Below are 6,883 nucleotides of genomic sequence, written 5' to 3' on the forward strand. Positions count from 1 at the left end.
GTTGAAAATTATGGGAGAATAAAAACACCTCTAACATCATTACTGAAGAAAGACGATTTTTCTTGGACTCCAGAAGCAACGAGGCCTTTTAAAATATTAAAGAGGTAATGTGCCAAGTACTGGTGTTAGCTATGCCAAACTTCACAATTTTTTTTTATTGTGGAATGTGATGCCTCAGGAAGTGGAATTGGTGTTGTTTTAATGCAATAAGGAATACCCATTGCTTTTGAAAGTCATCCAACCAAATGAAATTATTTACACAAACCTATTTATTAGAAGGAAATGTTGGAAATACTACATGAACTAAAGAAATGGCAACCTTACCTAATGGGAAGACAATTCAAGATAACAACATATCATGATAGGCTTAAATTTTTTTTGAAACAAATATTATCTTCAGAAGAGAAACAAAAATTGGTGACAAAGATGTTAGATTATGACTTTGAAATCATCTAAAAAAGAGGGAAGCAAAATGTTGTTGTAGATGCACTCTCAAGAAAGGATGAGGATGTGGAAACATTGCTTTGTGCCATTTATATTATCCAAATTAAGTGGATAACTGAAGTAAGGGATGAATGGAAGAATGATGAAGAGGTATGGTCACTCATTCAAAAGTTACAACAAGATCTCAGTGCATTTGATACATTTAGCCGAAAAAATGATTCATTATGGTATCTCTTATATCTTTGTAAGAATTCCCAACTCAAACAAAATATTCTTTTCGAATTGCACACCTTTCCCTTGGAGGGCACTCAAGATTTTAAAAAACTTTCCATAGGGTCAAGAAGGAATTTTTTTGGATGGCCTTAAACCTGAAATTCATAAGTTTGTGGCAAATATTTTGGTTTTCCAACAAAATAAAGTTGAAACAATTAAGACCTCAAGTCTGTTATGACCTTTATCCAATCCAAGTCAGCATTGGGAGGAGGTCTCAATGGGTTTTCTCACAGGTTTACCAAGTCTCAAGGAAAGAGTGTCATCATGGTGGTAATTGATATAATTACCAAGTATGCGCACTTTTGTTCATTATCGCATCCTTTTAAATCCAATATAATTTCTGCTGCATTTATGGAAACAATTCAAAAGTTTCATGGAAACCCAAATATTATATTAAGTGATAGAGATCCAATTTTCACTGGAAATGTTTGGGAAAAAATATTTTCTTTTCTTGGTACTCAATTAGCTCATAGCTCATCTTACCATGCTCAATTTGATGGGAAAACTGAGATAGTGAAAAACTATTTGGAAGGATATCTTCAGTTCTTTGTATCTGATAAACAAACACAATGGGTCAAGTGGTTACCTCTAACTAAATGGTGGTATAACACTTCCTTCCATACTGCAGCAAAAATGGCCCCACTTATGGCACTTTATGGATATCATCCACCATCCATCACACCACATTTAAGAGAAAATTATAAGGTTCAAGCAGTTGAAGATCACATCAAGCATCAACAACAAGTTCTCCAACTCTTAAAGGATAATCTCACTTTGGTGTAGAATCGAATGAAACAACAAGGATATCAACATTGCAGTGAAAGAATTTTTGATGTAGGTGTCTCGGTCCTTTTATAGATACAACCATAGAAACAAATATCTCCCAAGCGAGCTAAGAAGGATAATAAATTATCACCCAAGTATTACGACCCTTACAAGGTGTTGCAAAAGATTGGTACTATGGCATACAAATTGGAGTTGCCTGCATCTTCCTGAGGATGCCAAGTTTTCCATGTTTCATGCTTAAATAAGGTTATCAATGACAAGCTTCCAATTCAAACAGTGTTTCTGGAACTTGAAGAAGGAAAAATCATATTTGAGCCTGAATCAATCACAGAAACAAGAACCCGACAGCTATAGAATCAATAAATTTCAAATTATCTCATTAAGTGGAAGAACTTACTCACTGAATATTCTACATTGGAATAACTTCCCCCCAGATCAACTTGTAACACTGGCTTGAAGGAACACAAAGGTCTCTGAGGTAGCAGAATAGTGCATCATGGAGGTGGCAGTATGGAACTTACTTACCTGCCATCAACATCCGGTATGTGGCAGCAAACTCTGAATCATGTATGTATAGTTATGGCCATCCAGAGTTCTCGTGCCCATAAAAGTTGAGAAATATGGTTAATGCCATAAATGGGAGTCGACTAAGGCAATTAGTGACATGGTTGGTGCTACCCTTCCTATATTTAATGTTCAAATGGAATCTTATAGATATGTGGACCAATTCTACCGACGATCATTATGTAATTTCTCATATGTATATATAAATTGAAGAGGTTGGTGATTCATGTGGATGATAATCTCCTTCCCTAGAATATAATGTTTCCATTATCGGCAACCCTGCACAGTTAAATACATCTCCTTATCATAGGTGGGGTATCTCTAGATAATATCATAGAGTGCCTCACTATGATAAGAATCTACATGTCCTTGTTGAATAAGGAATACACTAATAACATAATAAGAGGTGTCTATTTCAATCTCAAATAGTTGTTGGAAGTTTCGTAGGGTGAGGACTGATGTAAAAAAAAGATGGTGTTTTAGTTCATTGAATGCCTTTTTTGTGACTCGATGATTTTTTTTTTCTCCACCCTTGGTAAGTTAAATTAAGGGAAAAGTGATATAAGAAAACCAAATAAGGAAATTTGCGACATGGTTGGTGCTACCCTTCCTATATTTAATGTTTAAATGGAATTCTTGCAGACATGTGGACCAATTTTGATGGTGTTCTTTATGTAACTTCCCATATGTCTATATAAATTGAAGAGGTTGGTGATTCATGTGGATGATAATCTCCTTCCCTACAATATAATGTTTCCATTGTTAGTAGGCCTACACAATGAAATACATCTCCTTATAATAGGTGGGGTATCACTGGATAATATCATAGAGTGTCTCACTATGATAAGAAAGTAGACATCATTGTTGAATAAGGAATACACCAATAACATAATAAGAATAATCTATTTCAATCTCAAATGATTGTTGCAGGTTTGGTAAGGTGAAGACTGATGTAGAGAAAAGGTGGTGTTTCAGTTCATTGAATTCCTTTTGTTGTGACTCGAAGCAAAAAAACTTTGCTTTTGCTCCACCCTTGGTAACTTGACTTAAGGGAAAAGTGATATAAGATAACGCAAAAACAAATCTTTGATAGAAATTAGTATGGCATAAGAAGTTAGGAAGATCTATTAGAGTCACTTGGGCCAACCAATCCTGAATGAGTTGGATCTCAGCTAGATCCATGAACACCTTACTCTTCGATAATTTAAAATAACCTGGATATTGGACCTTATCCATGCTAAAGGTGCATTTTTCCAGGTTAACACATAGCTTATGCTACCGCAGAGTGTGAAGGACCTATTAAATATGTTGCAAGTGTTGTGCCAAAGTCTTGTTGAGTTTGAGGATATCATCTTGATATACAACCATAAAAGAGTTATTGAAAGGTCGTAAGATGTCATCTACAGTGAGCCTCATGAAAGTTGTTAGGGCATTCATAAAAACAAATGGCATTACTAACCTGCTTCAAAAAGACCCTCCCTAGGCTTGAAATTGGTCTTCTACACATTAGTTGGTTCTATTGGAACTTAGTGATAAACAAACTTCAGACCAATCTTGTTAAATTACTTGGCCCCTTAAGTTGTTCAAGAAGGTCATCCATTCAAAGAATCAAGTACTTTTTCCTTACTGTGATTTTGTTCAATGCATGATAATTAATATACAGTCTCTAGGTCCCATCCTTCCTCTGCACGAGTATAATTGGGCTCCCACAGCGTGAGGAACTTAGTTAGATGTGTCATATGTCCCCCTTTTGTAGCACCTCTTGGATCTGTCACTTGATTTCCTCCTTTTCCATAAGAGAGTGATGGTATATTGGCCCATTGGGAAGAGGTGCTTTGTTGGTTACATCAATTAAACGCTTGACTTGGCAGTGCTAAGGTACCCTCGTGAGTGAGGAGAATATGTCTTTGCACTCTTCCACACCCTTATCACTTGCTTATATTACACAGAGGAGCCCTATGTGGATACCACATATGTGGTCATGATATTCTCCCCACTCTGGAAGCGAATCAGGAAGAATATAATTTTCCTAGTCTAGGATATGATATTACTACATTACTTAGAGGAGATTAAAGAAATGTCAATTAGCAGGGCTACTTATGATATCCCATTTAGTGTTTTTTTCAAAGTAATAATATCACTATGAGGTCTAGACTCATGAACAACATGAAATTTCCACAGGGATGGTTGACTTAATAGAAAATCACAAAATTGAAGGGTAGAAACATCATAGAATACATCATTCGTGAAAGGGTTGACATTATAGGGAAGGTGACGGTAATGTGTAATGCATAAATATTACCCTTGGTGGAGCCACCCATTGGTGTATGGTTGTGGGTGTGGTGTCATCGACAAGCCCAACTACTAAATGATCTTTGTTGAGATGAGGTTCTTCTTACTTCTTCTATCAACAATGAAGCTCAGTGGATAATTCTTCATGCACATTTGTGAGTGAAATAGATGCTCACCTTCCTATATATATTTGGGCTTAGTTTTACGAACCTTGGTGGTGGAAACAGTGGCACTTAATTATGCATCAATGCTTTATTTCCCCGTATCTAAGTCTAATTCACAGTTGGAAACTGTGACTGACTCTGATTCAATATTTTAGCTTAACCACCAGTGATTTCTTTACACAACATTCATTTGTGTTATGTGTGGTGTTCTTATAGAACTCACACCACTTTCCCATGTCTTTCTTCGTCTTTGCATTACCATTTTTTCTTTGTAGCTTCAATGGGTTATCCTAGGGTGGTACATTATGGCTCTGTCCTTTAATTTGTTTTTTGGGAATTCCCTTTCACTGCTTTTTTTGTGAAGGCTTTGCAGATCAAAAGTATTTCTCCTTTTGTTTAAATTTTTCTCGATTTTGATAGCATATCAATATGATGCACCAAGTGAGGATATGTCTAGGAACTCCATTTCTATTTGGATGTATATTTTGATATAGCCACTTTTTGAGAACTACATGTCACTCAAATTCCTTGATACCCAACTTGGTGTGCAAGGTATGAAATATGCTTATGAAATTTTGCATGGCTTGGTCCCTTTATTATCGTAATGTGGTCCATCTCATGCATTGGTATTTGTAGCTTTCAAAAAGGTAATATTGTTCCTTAACAAAATTCCTAGGAGAGTTCCAAGTGGGTGTGACTAAAAATAGTGCAGATTCCTCCATGACCCTTTTATCATAGTAAGTTTCCCACTAATCCTTGACACGGGGGTCAGCCTTAAGGAGTGAAAAGGTATTCTTTTTTCTATCAGAAAAATATCCTTCTAGTAGATTTAACCATCTGTCTAGAGCATATGCATATATTTTGCCTTCAAATATAAGAATATAAAAATTAAATTACACCTTAGAGGGGGCGTCATCTCTAAAGTGGTCATTGGATGAAGATACATTGCCTATTGGTATCCACCGAAGGATCTGGGAAAATTTTTCCACCATCTAATTCCTTCGTCGATTGATGGCTTCTTCAAGAAAAAACTTCAAAGAATCTCCTTCTCTCTCGTCTTTATTTTCTTCCAGCATGGGAGGTCTTCATGGTTGGAGAGGACAATATTGCAAGGGCTTAAGCAGTTCAAGTCCCAACTCCTTATATGCGGACCTCATTGGGAACATGCATAGAAAAATGGAGAAAGAGTAAACTTATTTGATACCATTGATCTAAATTAATAAAGTAAATGAAATTAAATACATATTTCAACCCAAAACAGACAGATACAATTAAATTTGACTTCAATTAATAAATAGAAAATGTTGAAATTGTGTACATGGATCTCAATGAAAAGAAACTAGCCCGAACGGTGATAGATTATCTATGAGAAGATACGTGACAACTATGCACCTTCCTAAAATATGTTACAATGAAGCTTGGAGGCCTTTTTATCATGAGGAAAAAATGAGAAAACCTGAACATACAAAAACCTAATGAAGTGCCAAAGGATTATGGGCCCCAATGGGGTAAGTTGGAATGTAAACTTCTAGAGGTCGTAACTTTGGCATGCGATCTCCATTTGGTGTGCACATTAGCCCATTACAAAGGTTTATTAAAGGAGTACAATTTCCAACTTTCGATGACAATCTTTGGCTATCATTGTCCCATTTATCAAAAAATAATGTTGTTTATAGCCTCAAAAAAACTTAGCAAGTCCAGGACCTAAGAACTTCCAAACATAGATAAATGACAAAATAGGAAAATTATGTCGTGATCCAACAGAATAGGTGGGAAACCACCAATATTTACCTAAATCATTCCTCTCCCCCTTACAAATAAATTGCCTCCATTACATTGAGTGCCTCCATGAGATGGAGAAACTTGTGTTGAACATGGCCATTGGTGAGCGAATTACCTTGGTGTAGAATTTGGCTTGCTTTGACAACCCAGTATAGTTGGAACCTATGTTGGTAAGTGCTCTTAATCCATTTGTCCACTATTTTATCAGTTATGTCTTGTTCAATGCAATATGGGTTGAGCTTTATCAGTGTTAGTGACACTACAATTTCTAATGTGTCTAACAATGGTGGAAAGTATGTTTGAAGGTAGTCGACATTGAACACTGGGTGCAAGCCAAGGAATGTGGGGAAACTTAACTCAAAATCAATGTCACCAGTAGTCTTGGTGATGGTGTAATGTCCATAGTGGTGTGGTCTAAGCTTCCAATGAGCATATGTAAGGTGTTCTTTCTGAATATGGACCCAAACCTTGTCTTCCACATTAAACTTGTGTGGCATCTACTGCTAATCATGGCTTTTTTTATCCTTAGTATTAGATTTTTGCAAGATATTATGGACTTGTTAGGAGATGTACCAAAT

This window comes from Pinus tabuliformis, chromosome Q (assembly GCF_031772625.1).
Source record: "Pinus tabuliformis cultivar Carrire ecotype Pingquan chromosome Q, CPIR1, whole genome shotgun sequence".
Taxonomy (NCBI): Eukaryota; Viridiplantae; Streptophyta; class Pinopsida; order Pinales; family Pinaceae; genus Pinus; species Pinus tabuliformis.